Source organism: Phacochoerus africanus, chromosome 16 (assembly GCF_016906955.1).
Source record: "Phacochoerus africanus isolate WHEZ1 chromosome 16, ROS_Pafr_v1, whole genome shotgun sequence".
Taxonomy (NCBI): domain Eukaryota; kingdom Metazoa; phylum Chordata; class Mammalia; order Artiodactyla; family Suidae; genus Phacochoerus; species Phacochoerus africanus.
In genome coordinates, this window is record NC_062559.1 from 19,051,808 (window position 1) to 19,071,793 (window position 19,986).

The window sequence follows — 19,986 nt, forward strand, 5'->3', positions numbered from 1 at the left end:
ATATGGTTTTCTTAACTGTGTGAAAAAGATTCTGAGTCAGGCATCTAAAAAGCCCTTCTTTATTAACTCCAATGACTCAACCTCTGTTGTCCAAGACATTAAAATAAGGCAACTATATATAGGAAACCAATGCTCCTAACATAATTTCATGAGAGTACACAAAATGGAGAATGAGCAGATGGACTTGACAGTGATTCCTCTGAACAGATATGAAAAGCAGAATGAAGAGTTCTCCTGAGATGCACTCAAGCTGTCATTGTAGCACCTCGGGTCGCTGCTATGGCACAGGTTCAATCCCTGGCCTGGGATCTTCCACATGCCCTGAGTGAGGCAAAAAAAAAAAAAAAAAGAGAGAGAGAGAAGCAGGATGAAAGCACAGGCTACATGTAATGACCTGTGATTCTAAACATCACATCCAAATACAAAAACCTATCTGTCTATTACCTGGAACAGCACTGATATTTGGCACATTAGTCAACACTCCATTTAAAAAAAAAAAATCATTCTCCCAAACAGTAACATACCACGGTAGCAATTTTACTAAAACCCGGTTCTCAGCCTGAATCATCACTTGGGGTGCAACATGTACTTTCATCTAAAGGTTCTTCCTTAATATATAATCTATAAGGGATTAGAGGAGGAGCAGTTTTGTATTAGAGGAGTTCCTAATTTGCTATTTTGGACCAGTAGGTGTGGGACTAAAGATAATGGGAGAAAACACAAGAAAACACATTTTCTGGTCTGGAGCACCCTGGTAGTTGTAGTCAACAATATCTAAGGAGCTACTGGAATTTGGATGAAATGTCCAAGGGGGGGTTAAATTTACTCTAATCCACAAATAATGAGATTAAGTGTAGAGCATTTTAAAAATCAAAGTTGGAAGAGCAGGCCAGGAAATCCAATCAAGGTATAACTAAATGTAAAAGAAAGCATTAGTCTCATCAATAGCATTATCATATCAAAAGAAAAGCTGAAAGATCGCCTGAGGCCAGAGCAGGACTGAATCCACAGCCAAACTAGGGACAAGAAAAGAGAGAGGCTCAATTTAATTCCTAGACATGCCCAGAATTATAAATTTCATAAGTAGAATAAAAGTTTTACTCAACAGAACAGCTTTTCTCAAAAAAGCCTAAAGCCAATGACAATATTTGATTTTGGGGGGACAGAGGGTAACAGATCAAAATTTTACCACAGCAGGAAAAATTTAAAAACAACTGTTCAAGAAAGTCAAAGTGAAAAAAAAAACAAAGTAAAATGTGGTTTAATTCTGAGTAATAAAGGTAGCTTAGGACAAAAGGAATCCATCTGACCTTCCTAGGAATATTCTCTTTTAAATAGCTCAAGGATGATATTAAAACAAAACAAAACAAAACAAAAAAAAACCCACATCACTAGGCTCTATAGAAGAAAAAATGAGGAAGCCTTAGATGCAGTTTATTGTTCTCCATTTTCAGACTCCAACTATAAATAAAAATACAGAAAATTAAATACAATACAAAGCCAAATGTAAATTTATAAACCATGGCAATATAAAGGCAAAGATAAGGCTGAGAGAGGAGGAGGTTAGGAGTGCTGGTGGAGGAAGGGCTAGGAACACAACACTAAGGCCCTATTCTCACCTATTCTCACAAGCGAGGGAATCAGACCAAGAGCAGATATTAATTACAATCTGTCAAAAGTAGAGGGAAAGGAAGGGAGTACTGGGAGGTAATGCTTATATATGACCAGTTTTATAAATCAAAGAAAAGTAGTATAGACATATCGTTTAAAGTTATGGAGGTAATGCTGTTTGATGATAACACTACAAACATAAAAGGAACTGTCTCTGCAAAGTGAAAACAAGGTGTAGGGGAACAGTGTGGCAAGAGGCCATTGATTTTTTTACTATAAATCCCTTTATTTGAACTTTTTCATATGAAAGTTATTACTTTGACTTTAAATAAAACAAACTTAAAAAACAATTAACTATAATACAGGCTTCCAAACTGATCCTTCTGAAACTTTAAATGACATAATAGAGGAGTTCCCACTATAACACAGCAGGTTAAAGGATCCAGTGTTGCTGCAGTAGCAGCAAAGGTCCCAGCTGTGGCTCCGATTCAGTCCCTGGCTTTGGAACTTCCATATGTCATGGGTACAGCCATTTAAAAAAAAAAAAAAAAAAGACATGCAAGACCAAACTGTCACTAGAAAAATGAGGTGCCTTCCTCGTGCTAAGAACCAAGAGAATACAGTTCAAGTTTAGAAATAGTCCTCACCTTGAGTAAGCCTAAATTCCTAAATTAGAGCTTCTGAAACTAATTTATGACTGTATTCACATATTTCTTCATTCCAATGTTGATAAAATTTCTAAATATTGGCGTTTCCTCGTGGCTTATGGAGGAAAGCATTGTCACTGCTCTGGTTTAACTACCAGCTGTGGGATGGGTTTGACCCCTGGCCTGGGGCCTTCTGCATGCTGAGGGTGTGGCCAAAAAAAAAGTAGAAAAAAATTTAAGTATTAATTAATATTAATAACAACCCAAGAATCCAGTTAATAATGATGCTTTCACATGGTATGTGAGAAAAACAACATACAACTACATAATGACCTAAGAGTGACTGGATGGTTTCATGAAAATATAAATTCACTGAAGGCAGGGTCTGGGTTCAGTCCCATGAATCATTAAGTAGCTATCAGAATTTGTTCCTTAATAAATGCTGGGGGGGTGGTGCGGGGACGGAATTAAGATGGCGGAATAGAAGGACTAGAGCCAACTTCTCTCATAAAAACAACAAAATTACAACCAAATGCTTCAACCAAAAAGACTGGAAACTTACAAAAAGTATCCTACTCCAGAAGACAAAGAGGAGGCCACATCAAGACGGTAGGAGGGGTGACTATGCCATATAAGCAACCCCATAACCACCAGGTGGGCAGCCCACAGACTAGAAAGTAACTGTATCACAGACTCACCTATAGGAGCGAGAGTTCTGAGCCCCACGTCAGGCCCCCACACCCAGGGATCTGGCATTGGGAGAAAGAGCCCCCAGAGCATCTGGCATTGAAGGCCAGGGGGCTTGGATGCAGGAGCTCCACGGAACTGGGGAAAACGGAGGCCCCATTCTTGAAAGGCACACACAGGCTCTCACATGCACTGGGTCCCAGGGCAAGGCAGAGGCTCCACAGGAATGTGGGTCAGACCTGACTGCAGTTCTTGGAGGATCTCCTGGGGAAACAGGGGGTGACTGTGGCTCGTAGTGGGGGAAGGACGTTGGAGGCGAAGGTCTCGGGAATATTCCTCAGCTGTGTGTTCCTGGGGAGGTGGCCATTTTGGGAAACTCTGACCCCACCAGCAGCGCTGAGCAGCCCCAGGGCAATCAACAGTTCGGGTGGGATCTCAGGCCCCGCCCCTCAGTAAACAGGCTGCCTAAAGACACCCCCCCCACACACAGCTGCCTCTAATCCCACCCAGAGACAAAGCCCCACCCACCAGAGGGATAGGAATCAGTCCCTCCCATCAGGACGCCTACAGCAAGCCCCTACCAACTTCAGCCACAAGAGGGGCAAACACCAGAAGTAAGAGAGGCTACAACTCTATTGTCTGTGAAAAGGACACCACACCAAAAGCCTATAAAAGTGAAAAGGAAGGAGTTCCCATCGTGGCTCAGTGGTTAACGAATCCGACTAGGAACCATGAGGTTTCGGGTTCCATCCCTGGCCTTGCTCAGTGGGTTAAGGATCCGGTGTTGCCTTGAGCTGTGGTGTAGGTTGCAGACGCGGCTCGGATCCAGCGTTGCTGTGGCTCTGGCGTAGGCCAGTGGCTACAGCTCCGATTAGACCCCTAGCCTGGGAACCTCCATATGCCCTAGAAAAGGCAAAAAGACCAAAGAAAAAAAAAAGGGAGAGAATCATAACTCAGATAAGGGAGCAAGAAAAAAAAAAAAAACCCAGAAAAACAGCTAAGTGATCTGGAGATTATCAGCCTCCAGGAAAAAGACTTTAGACTGATGATGCTGAAGATGATGCAAGACACTGGAAATAAACTGGAGGCAAAGATGGATAATTTACAGCAAACACTGAGCAAAGAAATACAAGATTTAAAACTGAAGGAAGCAGAGATGCAAAATACAATAACTGAAATAAGTGCTTGGGGGTAACTGGTTGCACATTGTAATTACTAAAACTCAACCCAGGCAATTACGATTTTTCTTTTTTTTTCTTTTTGTCTTTTTAGGGCTGCACCCGCAGCATATGGAGGTTCCCAGGCTAGGGGTTGAATGGAAGCTGTAGCTGCTGGCCTGTGCCACAGCCACAGCAATGCCAGATCTGAGCCCTGTCTGCGACCTACACCACAGTTCATGGCAATGCTAGATCCTTAACCCACTGAGCACGGCCAGGGATTGACCTAATCAGATTTGTTTCCACTGAGCCAGGACAGTAACTCCGCAGGCAAATTTAGTTTCTATAATTTTCCTATAAAGTTGTGCTGGCTATTCATCTCGTCTCTCAACTTCTAAACCCTTTCTTCTATACTTGTTCTGAGCTGCTCTCTAGCCAGCTCTGGGCTAAGTCGGCCAGCTTTTAGGTTTTACCAAGGGGAGGCATCAGGCTAAGAATGGGAAGAGGCAGGGACAAGAGATTTCCTCCTGTTTGCGTTCCTATTAAAGTTGCTCCAGCAATAGAACACAGCCTCACTTCCCAACTCCTGCTGTGCCCCTTCGCCCCTGTTGGTTGATCACAGCTGCAGGGCATCCCACTAAGAGGTGAGACTACCAGCTCTTCAGGGGCCCCTCTGAACTCCTAGGTTCTTCTGTTCCCCCAGCCCAAGGGGTGGTAGCTGTTTCCTATAGTTATTAATATCTGGATTACCTTAGTGTCTACTTTTGCTCTTTTAGTCTTCTGACACCTGTGTAATCAATTCCCATAATTAAGTTCTCTGAAATACCTCACATAGTTTATTAGGCCCTAACTGAAGAAACTATGTACCTTTGCTGAAATTACTCATAGAGTGCTGGTAAGCAGCAAAACTTTACATCGATTTGTATAAGTCAATACAATAAAATGTATTGACTTTTATACTATCAATAAAGTGATTCTAAGGACATTTTTATAATGCCACCACTAGGGTTTGTTTCTATACACTGATGGAAGCTGAATACAAAAATCATGAGTCTGATTAATCATTTTAAGAAAGGCTGAATTAGAGTATAAAATGCCTCAGGAAGAGAGAAACTGACACAGAAGAAGAGGGCAGAGACAGAACACTGCTAAACACAAACTTTTAGCTGTTTGAGTCTATCTGCTCTTTAAATAAGATACTTAATGTCTAACATTCCAGCAAACCCCAAAATCAACGTCAGAGTAATAAAAGCCTTTTTATGAAAATAATAGTGACAATCACAAGGGAGATTTGTCATACTATTCAATGAATATAATGAGTTAGGTATTTGGACAAACAAAAGAAGATGTGATAATAATGGCAACTCTGACCTTTACCTACCATTCTAAGTTCTTGGCAGACTACAGAGATCTACACACATCTACTGAAAATCAATAGTTGGTACTAACTATTATCTCCAGTGTGACTTTCAGAGATTTAATTTTTGTTTTGTTTTTTCTTATTACACTACTAGGCCCAAAGAATCTAGCACTAGAGCAAGCCAGGTATGCAAAGTCTCTTCTCCATTCCACCTCAAATTTCACTCAACTTCTACATTTTTAGTTTTATGGTCCCTCAACTGGGATATTAACAGAACCTACTTCATAGAATTATTATAAGGACCAAAGAAATTAATTTCTATAAAATGGGACATGGTATATAATGCATGCTATGTAAGTGTAACCTATTAGTATTAGTATTACAATTCTACATAAAGCCAGATAAAGCATAGAAACGCCAAAGGGAAAGTTACATGATTTACCTTTTACACTGGAGGAAAAAATGCTTATAAATCACAAACTAGGAGTATAAACCATACAAGGGCCTCTGTCAGAGCATAGTTTTTTTCGTTGGGGGGGGGTCATACCCACAGGATATGGAAGTTCTCAGGCCAGGAATTGCATCTGAGCCACAGCTGTAGCCTATGCCATAGCTGTAGCAATGCTGGATCCTTAACTCATTATGCTGGGCTAGGGGTAGAACCTGCACCTTATCAGCAACCCAAGCCCCCACAGAGGCGGCTTGGGATCCTTAACCCACTGTGCCACAGTGGGAACTCCTCGAACATAGTTCTTTTTTGAACTAGAGGCCCTTTTGAGGATGTGTGAAAACGACAGGCTTCCTCCCTAAAAAACTGCATACACACGCACACACAAAATTTTCCAAAATATTTCAGTGTTTTTGGACTCAAATCACAAATAGGTTATTTCAAGATGCTATAGCTCTACCAAACCTGTAAACACTAGAGGGTGCCACAACCAAAGAAAACCGTAAAGAAAGCACAGGGAATTTCAGGCTACTTAAAATTCTTCGACTGGAAACCACCCTTGTCCAGAAAACAAGTGAATCTAATTCAAAATACATCAACTCTTCTGCAGGCTCTAGATCAGCACTGTCCTACAGAAATTTCTGCAATGATGAAAATGTCCTAAATTTGCACATGTCCAAAGTAGCAGCTACTAACACGTGTAGCTACTAACCACATGAAATCTAACAATTGCAACTAAGGAATTAAATTTTTAATTTTTATTTAGTTTTAAATAATTTTAATATAAATAGCCACATGTGGCTATGACTACAACACTGAACAGTGCAGTTCTTCTACATTCTTTTTTTTTTAAGTTTTAAAACAAACTGCTTCTAACTGTTGTTAAAGAAATTTCTAATAGAGTGGGTGCATACAACAATTCAGGCAATGTGTCCTTTGCGATAATTCAACACTATTAAAAAAAAAAATGTCTCTCTCTCTCACTCTACAGGTATTCACAATCAAAAGTAAAGCTTTCAGAGTCCCTTGGTGGCCTGGTGGTTGAGGATTTGGCATTATCACTTCTGTGGCTCGGGTTAGATCCCTGGCCCAGAACTTCTATGTGTTGTGGGTGTGGAAGGAAGGAAGGAAAGAAAGAAAGAGAAAAGTAAAGCTTTATTTTACTCATTATAGAAACCTGCCTACTCAATTACCTGATTAAAACCCTAGGTTAAAAGAGCTTAAAAAAATAAGTACAAATTGATAAAGTTAGAAGGCTTCTGCCTTTAAAAAGGACTTTCTTTAAAAAAGAGAAGGAGGGAGTTCCCGTCATGACACAATGGAAACCAATCCGACTAGGAACCATGAGGTTGTAGGTTTGATCCCTGGCCTCCCTCAGTGGGTTAAGGATCCGGCATTGCCATGCGCTGTGGTGTAGGTCGCAGACGTGGCTCGGATCTGGTGTTGCTCTGGCTGTGGTGTAGGTCGGCAGTTGTAGCTCCGATTGGACCCCTAGCCTGGGAATTTCCACATGCCGTGAGTGCAGCCCCAAAAAGCAAAAAAGCAAAAACACAAAAAAACAAAAAAATAAAAATAAAAAAGAGAATGGGTTCCCATTGCGGCTCATGGGTTAAGAACCCAACAGAGTTCAATCCCTGGCCTCGCTTAGTGGGTTAAAGTTCTGGCGTCACTGTGGCTGCGGCGTAGGTTGCAGATGCAGCTCCAATTCAACCCCTAGCACAGGAACTTCCAAATGTCACAGGTGCGGCCATGAAAAGAGAAAAAAATATAATATTCTAGTGGTAATCATCAGCAAGGACTAAGGGAGCAGTGAGAAGAGAGAGCACAAGGACGTGCAGTAAGTCTCATGAAGGGGAAGACAGTCTTCAGCCAGGAGTTTGTCAGGTGCCAGAAGGAAAGAACGGGCCTGGAGGCTCAGACAACAGCTTGTGAAAGCATGTGGCACAGTAAGAGGACATCAATAAACATCCAGATAGCAGACTCAGGAGGAGTCTGGGGACCAAAGGAACACACAGCTCCTTGGCTACCCTCACACCAGATTCCTTCTTTACACTGTAATTTAATCTACTAAAAATAAAGTGATTTAAGGACACGAATGCTGACCCACCTGTCAAAGAGGAAAGTCGTCTCCACATTACAGCTTACAACCCTGTGTCTGTCACAGTGCCCTGAGTGAGAAGGTACCTAATGAATGTTGATGACAATGATAAAAAGGATTAGAAAATGCATTCTCAAATATATATATTCAGATGCTTATTAACAGCTATAAATATCAATAAAAAGCAGGTGAGTTGCTTTAGCTATCCCTGGATGAGAAACATGGTGGGTGGGATTTAGCAGGCCCAGGCATTTGCAAACGGGTCAGAACGCAGCTGGCTCTTTATGCAGAAAAATCATTTGTCCACAGCTGCTCCCAAAAATCAAATAAGTAGTTGTCATGTGAAAGCAGGATTAGAGGCTGCCTCAATTTCCATTAAGGAGAAATAACAAATTGCCCCAAGTCCCACCCCTCTATCTCACAAGCACAAAGGACACTTTTATTCAGATCCTGCTTGCTGTGAAATATAGCATTGTTGCCTGGTGCTTCTGCGGTGGGCCTCAATACTGCTGGATCTGCCACTATATTCAGTTAAAACTGTTTCTTAGATTCCGTTGGATACTCCAATGCACAATTTTTCTTCTGAGATAACTTTTTTTTCTTTTTCTTTTGAGATAACTGAACTACGACTTGTTTCTGGATAAAACTATGAATGTATAAGTGTCAGTACTATGGATCTAGGAATCTCTGCTATTCAATCATTCATTCATTCCGCAAACATTTAGTGAATTCTTATCAGGTACTCCTAGATTATTTTAACATTAGTATTTCAAGAAAAACTATGGCAATTCTAATTGTTTATCTTTAAAAAATTTATTATCATAAAAATGACATATGTTCTTTTAGGGTAATTGAGAAAATACAAGTCAGGAAAAAAACAAAACAGAAACAGAAACCATCACCAGCTGAGACAGCCACATTACCAAATTAACAATTTGGTGTACATGCTTCTAGCATTTTCCCAAATATTTTTATTTTATTTATTTTATTTTTATGACCACACTTGCAGCACATGGAAGTTCCCAGGCTGGGGGATGAATTGGAGCTGCAGCTGAGGCCTATGCCACAGCCACAGCCACACTGGATCCAAGCCACATCTGTAACCTACACCGCAGCTTGCAGCAACACCAGATCCTTAACTCACTGAGCGAGGCCAGGGATCAAACCTACATCCTCACGGAAACTACATCAAATTCTTAACCCACTGAGCCACAATGGGAACTCCCTTCTTGAGTCGGTTGATTCCAATATTCACTACTATAAACAGCACTGCAATGACAATTCTGATATTCAATAAATAATGTTGAATCAATGAATAAATAATTGGTTTGCTAAGCTAAGTCTTTTAAGTACACGCCCAATTACTTCCTTAGCTTTTAAGAGACATAAAACTTGGAGTAATCATTCAGTTATGATTCTGGACCTGCTATTATAGCAGGCATAGAAAGGTGGTATGGTTGGAGTTCCCGACATGGCTCAGCAGAAACCAATACGACCAGGAACCATGAGGTTGCGGGTTCGATCCCTGGCCTCGCTCAGTGGGTTAAGAACCTGGCATTGCCATGAGCTGTGGTGTAGGTCGAGGACGCAGCTTGGATCCCGTGTTGCTGTGGCTCTGGCATAGGCTGGCAGCTACAGCTCCGATTTGACCCCTAGCCTGGGAACCTCCATATGCCTCGGGTGCAGTCCTAAAAAGCCAAAAAAAGAAAAAAAAAAAGAAAAGAAAGGTAATATGGTAAAAACAGCAATCTAAACATAAAGATAAGCACATAATACTTTGTAGAAGATGGTGGACAAAATTAAAATATCATCCTTAATAGTGTAAAAGTAAAGTACGGCTCCCAAAAGCTAAAATACAGAAAGAGGGTATGTAGTGCAAAGAACTTATAGCCATTCTATAAATGACAAGTTGAGACTCTATTAAAAGTTGGTGCAAGTTCTCACTGTGGCTCAGAGGGCTAAGAATCCAACCGCCGTGGCCTGGGTCACTGTAGAGGACTGGGTTGGATTCCCAGCCCAGCCCAGCCCAGCCCAGTGGGTTGGTTAAAGGATCTGGCGCTGCCTGCAGCTGTGGCATAACTCGCAGCTGCAGCTCAGATTCAATCCTTGGCCCGGGAACTTCGATATGCTGTGGGTGTGGCCATTAAAAAAAGAAAGAAAAGAAAGTTGGTGGATCAAAAAATAAATGTTTATCATTTAAAATTATAAAGATGATTAATAAAAGACTTTCAAAAATAATATAAATATCAAATGAGAGAATGGAGAGGATAGGAAAAGTGACTTAAATGCTTATTTTTTCATATTAAAAAAGTCCAGGTATTGTCTAAAGTTGATAATTCAAGAAACAGAAGTTTGCACATATTATTAAGCCTCATGGAAGTAATTCCTAGAGAAGCTAAAAACAGAAATAGTGAAATAATTTTAAAGGCTATCTCTGGACAGTAGGGCTGGAGACTAATTTTTTTTTTCCATTGTAAACTCTTCTTTGTTTTGTTAGGAAACACAGAGAATATCCTGATGAAATTGGCTAAAAAAACCCCGTAACTATTCCCTTTGGATCCCCTAACTATACCTTCTTATTGTGATAACCAGTCAGACCCAGCTGCTGACAGAGCTTTTCTTTAACCAGAGGCAAACTTAAAATGCCCCAGACCTTGGGGACTAACTAGTCTAATTTTCTCATTTTACAGATTAAGTTGAGACCCAGAAAGGCTAAGTTACCCAAAGTCACAGCTCTAGTTGGTGGCAAAATCAAAAGTCAACCCCACATCTCCAATCCAATGCTCTATCCACTCCATCAGTCCCAGAGCACAGTCTCTAACCATTATCCGCTTAGGCGTGTTAACTTTTATCGCACACTGTCATGTGTACATCTTCAACCCAAGATTTGGGTTTTACTGAGGGTTCAGTGAATTTGTACTATAAAATCGTCATTTTGAAATGAAGTGATCTTTTTCAAAATGCGCTCGCAGTCACCCGTCCCGGTCCCTCTAACATGCCTTCTACTCCCTCCACCCTTCAAGCTCTGCCATCACTGCCTTATAGCAGCCCACTGGCCTCGCTCAGTGGCTTAAGGATCCGGTGTTGTCACAGTTGCAGCGTACGTCACAGGTGTGGCTTGGATCCTGTGTGGCTGTAGCTGTGGCGTAGGCCAGCAGCGGTAGATCGAATTCCACCCCTAGCCTGGGAACTTTCATATGCCAAAGAAAAGTAGAGGACAAGGGACTAACTCTTTGAGGAAAATGGAGAATTGTGCACACATTTTATGTAATTGTTTAAAATATCTTAATTGAGAGTCCCTATTATGTATATAAATTATTATTTGTATAGATTACTTACATAAATTTAGAAATGATTAAAAAAACATGTAAAAATGGGGGCCAGATCAATCACTGGAAATTACGTATATGCAGAAGAATCAAGACCTAATAACCAAAACCCTAGTACTGACTATATTTTCCAAAAACTATGCATAATTTATGGACTGTGTACTGTCTCACTAATTTTTTTTTTTTGTCTTTTTGCTATTTCTTGGGCCACTCCCGCGGCATATGGAGGTTCCCAGGCTAGGGGTCCAATCGGAGCTGTAGCCACCGGCCTACGCCAGAGCCACAGCAACTCGGCCACAGCAACTTGGGATCCGAGCCGTGTCTGTAACCTACACCACAGCTCACGGCAACGCCGGATCGTTAACCCACTGAGCAAGGCCAGGGACCGAACCCGCAACCTCATGGTTCCTAGTTGGATTCGTTAACCACTGCGCCACAACGGTAACTCCTCTCACTAAATTTAAAATATATAATACTGAACGTTTAAAAGCATGCTTTCTCATACATGGAGCTGTGCCTAAGGAGATAAGTGAGGCAAGAGCAATACTGATGAATATTGAAAAACGGGTTGAGCAGTAAGCCTAGCTAGCACTCATTGCTTTGTGCTTTACTTCCTGCATTTTACTCCCTCTGATCCACTGTGAAATGAAGGCCAAGGAACACACACATGTGTGTTGGGTGGTGGCAGTGTTAACTGAGGCTTTTTTAAAAGTCAATCATATATGAAAGCACTTTTATAACTGCAACATGATACAGAAACATATGGCAATATTTTATTTTATGGTGAAGCAAGAAAGCAAAGCAGAAGAGGAAATAATTACTGTATCGTCCATGCAAGTGCTTATCCGGCATATGAGTTCCAGGATCGTGGGTAGGACCATAAGCAGATCCAAATCTCCTCAGAGGAAAACCATATAAACCAGAGCAGCCCCTCATACCTATTTTGTTTGGGTATGTTTGGTTTTTGTTTGGCTTTTAAATGTGAATGACTCGCCAACATTTTAAAATAGGGAAGTAACACCAGTAAGCAGTACTGCATTAAAAGCTTGGGCTGGAGAGTCAGTTTTGTCATTTACTAGTCTGGTGACTCTAAATCTCTCCACATGTCCCAGTTTCCTTATTTATAAACTGATAAAACTGGTAATAATGTATTAATACCTTCCTGGTAGTGTTGATATGAGGATTAAATGAAATGATATGATTAAGTAAAGGACTCAGCAGAGTGTCCCTCCCCAAATAAATGCTGTTACTTCAGACTGGCAACAAGTGACTGGCTAGAGGGAGCAGGACATGCTCTTATCAAAGTTCTCTTCAAGATGCCCATTCCTGGGCTCCCTTGATCATTTCCAATGCCTGTTTAGTCTCGCACCAGAGACTGAAAACTCAATAGCAACAAAGACTGCAATGCAATGTATAACTGCTAAGGAAGAAAATCAAAGGAAGAACAGGGCTCAAAGGAGAGAGTAGTTAATCCAATCAATCAAATACTGTCTGAGGACCAGATCCTAGGCAAGAGACTCAGGGATAAGAAGGCAGAGTCCCTAACCTCAAGGAACATACATTCTGGAAAAGGGAGCCATAACAATAAAGACAGAAAGGAGGAAACGAATCCGACTAGGAACCATGAGGTGGCGGGTTTGATCCCTGGCCTTGCTCAGTGGGTGAAGGATCCGGCATTGCTGTGGCTGTGGTGTAGGCCAGCAGCTATAGCTCCATTTGGACCCCTAGCCTGGGAATCTCCATATGCTGCGGGTGCGGCCCTGAAAAAGCCAAAAAAAAAAAAAAGGGGGAATAGGCAAGAATTTCAGGAAGTGGCATGTGCTATGCAGGGGATAAAATAAGGCAATATGATAAGAAAATGGCGGCGGGGCAGGGAACAGTGGTCTCTGATGGGGCACATTGGATATGCAACCTGAATGGGTGAGAAGAAGGCAGCCACAGGAAGAGCCTGGTGAAAAGGGGAAGGGTAGAGGGAGACAGGATGGAAAAAAAACCACGAAAGGCCTTTGTAGACCTTGGAAAGGAGTTTGTTTTTAATTTTTATTTTCTGTCTTTTTAGGGCAGCACCCACAGCACATGAAGGTTCCCAGGCTAGGGGCTGAATGGGAGCTGTAGCCACTGGCCTATACCACAGCAACGCCATATCTGAGCTGTGTCTGCGACCTACACCACAGCTCATGGCAATGATGGATCCTTAACCCACTGAGCGAGGCTAGGGATCAAACCTGCGTCCTCATGGATGCTAGTCAGATCCGTTTCAAGCCACGATGGGAATTCCCTGGAAAGACGCCTAGACTGTATTCTGATCAGGAAAGATTTTATGGAGTAGCTAGCTATTTGAGAGGTGTTGCTGGGGGCTAGGAAGGGGAGTGGGGTAGAAGTACTGGGAGCAGAGGAAACAATGTGGCATATGGAGCATGACCAAGCATGCCAGTACACCAGAGGTTCAGCTACCTGGAGCCACATGATGGGGGCCTTATGTGTTGTGCAAAGTAATCTGTACAGCATCTTATAGTTCAGTGGTACTCAGTATTATGAAGATCCCTTTATAACAAGGGAAGGAAGGGAGGAGGGAGGGAGGGAAGAGAGAGCAGGGGGCGGAATCTCTACTACATGATAATTTTATTTAGAAAAAACAGATAATGAATAGAGTATACTATAGATTAGTTTATTTGAAAACTCAAATGTAAGCAATACTTTAAAGAGATAGTATCATCTATACAGTCTGCAAATAACTGCAGGTCACAAAGGCCCACTACAGTAACTCCTTCAAGGCCATTCTTAAAGCTCTAGGCTACAGGATGCAGCACTGCTAAAGAGGATAAGCAGCATCCTGCAAACATTCCTCCCCGCTGTGTAAAGAATCACTTGGGAAGGACGAGGCTAGAGGCAGTCAAATCACTAATGGAACTAATTCAATGGTCCATAAGGGAACACTAATGGGGGCCTGAATTAAGACAATGGGGATGGCTGGGTCACTTTGCTGTACAGCAGAAATGGACAGAACACTGTAAATCAACTATACTTTAATAAAAAAATTTTTTTAAAGACAATGAGGATGGAAAGAAAGTGTGAAATATCTAGGGGATGAAAATGGAAAGGATTTAGTGAACAACTGGATGGGAACAGTGAAGTCCAGGATGATGACAACGTTCTAGGCCTGGGTTGAGAACTGGCTCATTAACAAGACAAGGAACAATAAAAAAAAAAAAAGCAGGTCTGCAGAGGAAGACAGTACATTGCAATATTTATACAAATAGATACTCAGATCTGGAACTGTGATACAGGGACAAGTGTGATGCAGGTGTAAGTTGGGACTCATGAACAAGGAGGTGGTAGTGAAAGCACAGAGCATGAATAAAATTGACCAGGAATTATATGTAAAGTGGGATGATAAAAGAAGCAAGGAATCTTGGGAATATTCAAAGGGGCATATAAAGGAAGGGAAAAAAATAACGTGTGAAGACAAATGAGAAGTTAGAAGGAAAAATGAGAATCAGAAGACAGTAGTGTCATAGAAGGCACAGGAAGAGAAGTTAACAATATCAAATGCAGTGGAAGAAAGGCTGAGATAATGACTGGCCAAGAGATTCAATTTATTCATTCATGCAACATATACATAAAAATCATCCACGTGTATCAAGCATTGATGAAGGCACAGAGGAGAGAGCTGTGAACAAAAACAAGTCCTCGCCTTGTTAGGCTTTACATCCTACTGGAAGAAGGTCAACTAAACAAATATACACATAATATTTTAGGGAGGGGGAATATGAGGGCAAGGGAGGTTATTGGTCAAGAAATGCCTTTCTGACAAGAGCTCTGAGCTCAGATCTTCAGGAAGTGAGGGAGGCAGCATGAAATGCTTGGGGGAAGAGTATCCAAAACAGCAAGAACAGCAAACACAAAGATGCTGAGACAGGGGCATGCCTGGTGTGATCAAGGAACAGCAAAATGGCCCATGTACCTGAAGCACCCTATATCAGGGGAGGAGAAGCAGATGAGGTTGGAGAGGTTAGCCAGAGTCAGCTTTGTGGGACCTTGAGGACGACATAAATAAGAGCTTTGGATTTTACTCTGAATAAGATGGGAAGTCTTCGGAAGGTTTTGAGCAGGGGTTATAAATGTAAACTGATTTTCTGTACATCATTCAAAAGATCACTTGGGCTGCTATGTGAGAGCAGACAGAAGGGAGAGAAAGGTGGAAGCAGGAAGACCAATTACAAGGCTACTGCAAGATGAGCATGTGAGCATAGCTTGGACCAGGATAGCAGCAACAGAGGTGATGAGAAGTAGTTACATTTTGCATGTTTTGAGGATAGAGCTATCAGGATCTCCTGACAGTTGGGATGCAGGGTAGAGTGAAAGAGAGGAGTCTAAAAATGACTCCAAGGCTGTTTGGTTTGAGCAACTGGAAGAACATAATGGCCATTTACTGGGATGGGAACAAAATGTCAGAGGAACAACTGAGATGCCTATTATAGAGCCATGTGTAAATGTTTAATAGAATATCGTGAACTGGAGGCTTAAGTGTGCTATTTTTTTAAACTGCTTTTACATGTTTTTAAATGCTTTTTACCACTTATTTTTGCTCCTTTTTGGAACAATATAATTAAGATTTGCAGTTATATTCATACAAATATTGAGGTAAACATTTACTATTTAGGTTCATTCATTTCTGGACAAATCAACTATTAAAATGCCACTATTACCCTTTCTAAGGTAACAACACTAGGTCACAATTACCTATCGTATCTCAGATTTCTGGCAAACATTTTTCTTTACGAATGTCAAAAGAGTCTATGAAAACAAGATAACTACATAAGCAAGTTAAACTATGTTGGAGAGATTCAAGGTCATCCTCTGTATTATATGAATACAAGGACAAAGAAGCCAAAGCTTGCAGTCAGGAATATCTGGTTTTGATTTCTAACTGCATAACCTTGCAATAAAATCATAAAATTTCTATGTGCTTCTGTTTGGTCATGTGCAAAATTGATAAGGATGACGCCTGCCTCATAGGGTAGTAACAATAATGACAGCTATCATTTATTGATCCTTTACTATGTACTAGCTGCTTTTCTAAGCACTTTTACATATATGATCTCATTACAGTGTATGATGTTATCCTCACAACTCCATCAGGTATTATTATCCTCGCTGTCATGATGAAATGAGGCACAATGAGGTTAAGTAACTGTTTTTAAAGCAAACAGGAAATGAGTGACAGAAACAAAATCTAAATCTTGTCAGTGGGCATAATGGTGCTTTATAGTTTATAAAACGTGTTCATATTTTGTTTTTAAAGGGAGGTTCAGCACAGTATTAGAATGAACAATGGGAAATTGCTTTTTGCAGGTCCAAAACAAAACCAGCAATTTCATATAGTTCAACCAAAACTATTATGCTATAGCCACTTAAAAAAATGAAATGTGAAAATGTTAACTGGAAAGCTCTATGGAAGGTATTGTTATTATTATTATTTTTATTTTTGTCTTTTTCTAGGGCTGTACCCACAGCATATGGAGGTTTCCAGGCTAGGGGTCTAATCGGAGCGTAGGCGCCGGCCTACGCCACAGCCACAGCAATGTCAGATCTGAGCCCCATCTGCGACCTACACCACAGCTCACAGCAACGCCAGATCCTTAACCCACTGAGCCAGGAATCGAACCCGCAACCTCACGATTCCTAGTCGGATTCGTTAACCACTGAGCCACAACGGGAACTGTGAAATGTGAAAATGTTAACAGTAAAACTCTATGGAAGGTATTATTTTGAACAACAATAAATAGACTCTAAGAATTCACACAACTGTCCCAATGAGAAGAGTATGACAGGGAACAGAGAGTAAGTATGGGAATCCATTCAGATTTCACATCAGTCAACGACCAAAAGTCAGTCAAAAGTCTGTTATATATCCAGCCCAGATTACCATTTGCACCCTCAGTATTTTTTCCTTTTCCTTTTTTCCTTTCCTTTTTAGGGCTGCACCCTCGGCATACAGAAGTTCCCAGGTTAGAGTTCAAATCAGAGCTGCAGCTTCCAGCCTACATCACAGCCACAGCAACATGAGATCCAAGCCACGTTTGTGGCCTACACCACAGCTCACAGCAATGCTGGATCCCCAACCCACTGAGCAAGGCCAGGGATCAAACCTGTGTCTGGGTTTGTTACCACTGAGCCACAACAGGAATTCCCTGCACCCTTGGTATTTTTGAAAAATTTGGAGACAATCTCAAACTGACATCATTTTCCCCATGCTACTCATTACCACCTGATGTAATATTTATCATTTTTCTCAACTCATTAGAAAGTAAGCTCAAAGGGGCAAAGATTTTTCTCTTTTATTCAATGCTTTATTCCCAGCACCTAGAACTGTTCAATGGTCACAATAATCACTCAAATTTGTTTACTGAATGAGAAACAGAATTTCCTAAATTGGACAAGACATATGAAATGCATTTTAAGACAAAGATAAAGAGTACTCAAAGATTTTGTAATATAAACAATAACAATTAAACCTTTCTAAATAGCACAATGGTCCCTACCAAAAACACGTCAAAAAGTTTCAAACATCTAAATAGTATCTATTCAAAAATTAAAGTCCCTATATTTACTTTATGAATGATCCATTAAAATAAATTATATCTTGAATTACTTACAAAATTAAAATTAGAATAGCATATAATCAAAGTTTCAGACATAGTAGTAAGAAGGAAAAATCATCTTAGAATCCTAGGAAGTTAGAGAAATGTAAAAAAGCACATGTTTCAAGAATAAAATTTACGAAGTAGTTAAATATAAAATTAAAATGACTTCACTTAAAACTATGAAAAATTTCCAGTTTAGAATTTGCTTAACCTGTACAAGCTATCCCTAAACTTAAAGGGCGGTGGCGGGTGGGGGAAGAAATGCCAACCTAAGTTTCTAAAGAAATAAAAGCTGCCTGAACATTTCCACTATATTTCCTGTTTTAAAAAAATCACCAAAAATTTTCCATGACTATGAAGATGTTGCATCCATTCAGAATGTTATTTGGAAAATCATAGAGCCCTGTACAGAGGGATGATAATAATCACCCTATAAAATAAAAAATATTTTTCTCACTACCAATTTCTCAACATGATCTTTGATAACATTCTAAAAAACAGAAGAGGAAAAGGGACCATCGAATGTAATTTACCACATACATTTATCGGCAACCACTTGGTCCTGGCCACAATAGACATCCTGCAGCTGGCTGTCAAACCACCAAAAGCTGCTTGTCACCCACCTTCCTAGGAGTTTAGAACTAAGCTCACTTGGGTCAAAACAAGTCAACAGCCTTTCTCAGCAGTGGTAATATACTGGTATAAAAGTGTCAAGTATAATTCCGGCTGCCAAGATTTTGTTCTTAAGAACAGACTTGTAACTATTAAAGGGGACATTAAATAAGAGCTATTGCCTACAAGAAAAGGGCTATCTGCATCTGTAGCTTGATTAGGATAATACTTCTGAGGTCTTGATGCGTAATCAAGCCAGAGGAAAGAGAAGCAGAAAAATCAACAACTATCAAAACCCCAAAAAGAGTGAATAAAGAGTACCCTACTGAAAAAAAAAAATGTGTATGCCAGTAGCAATACGTAAATAAAAGTAGGATTATAATTTAGAACAGATTCCATATGTTGTGCAAGAGGGAATATTCACTGACTTAGTACAGTTAATGGAGTATCAGTCAGAGAAATATTACAGAAGTATTAAAGGATGAAACAGACTGATGTGTACTGACACAGAAAAATGTCCACAATATACTGTAAATTGAAAAAAAAAAACAAAAAAAAACAAGACAGGTTATAAAATCTGCTAGAATGGCTGTGGTTTCATTTAAAAAAAATTTTTTTAAAAAGGTAAAGACACCATCATAGGCAAACAAAAGAATATAGAAAGATACACTGAAACTGTTAAGAATGCTTTTCTTTTGTGCAGAATGGAATTGTGAAGAGTTCTGTTTTATAGATTTTTTTCTGCCTTTAAAATAACAAATATGTAGCTACTTTTATAATAGGAGGATGGAGGGTTAATCTCAGGTCTGGGAAAGAAAAGACAAATAGCATGACAAGCCCCTTCCCCCTTCACCAAATGAAAAATCTGAGGACTAACCTCATGGAATCAGAGATATATATGGTCATTAAAGATGCCCAATATCCTCTGGGAACTCTTTTAAACAGAATCCTATGTAGAACCTCAAAATATAAGACTAAACTCAGTGAAGGAGCTGAGGAATGAAGGAGGCATTCATCCCCCTCACCACCTGCAATACCCTCTGAGGGCTCCTTAGGACTCCACAGAGGACAAGTGGAAACTCCCAGATTACTGCAAGTCTTCCTTGTGCAATTGGGGAACTGAGGTCCAAGAATTAGCCTCTTGTTAAGACCTCTGCCTTACAGACTGGTCCCAGGGTCATTTTATACATAAGCACTATAGACACAGTTCTTGGAGCCTGCAAGCTTTTCAAACACATACAGAAAAGTTTAGAGAAAACCAAAAAAACAGAAGAACTGGCTCCAAAAGGCCAAAAGTATGAACAATCAAAATTAATAAATGTCAAAAAAAAAGAAGAAAAAGAGATATAAAGCTTCTTGATGTTCAACATGATTCGAGCACGTTACAACT

General features: G+C 40.4%; 1 protein-coding gene across 5 annotated transcripts in view; it reads right to left on the bottom strand.

Moving 5' to 3' along the window:
• NRF1 (nuclear respiratory factor 1) overlaps positions 1–19,986 on the bottom strand; it is a 133,433-nt gene that overhangs the window by 86,706 nt on the left and 26,741 nt on the right. For 2 of the 5 annotated variants that reach the window (XM_047763898.1, XM_047763897.1), the window contains exon 2: positions 8,018–8,094. The exons of the other annotated variants lie outside the window; for them this stretch is intronic. The gene's annotated coding sequence lies outside the window, so the exon portion shown is untranslated. The remainder of the gene's footprint in view (positions 1–8,017; positions 8,095–19,986) is intronic. 5 annotated transcript variants of the gene reach the window in all.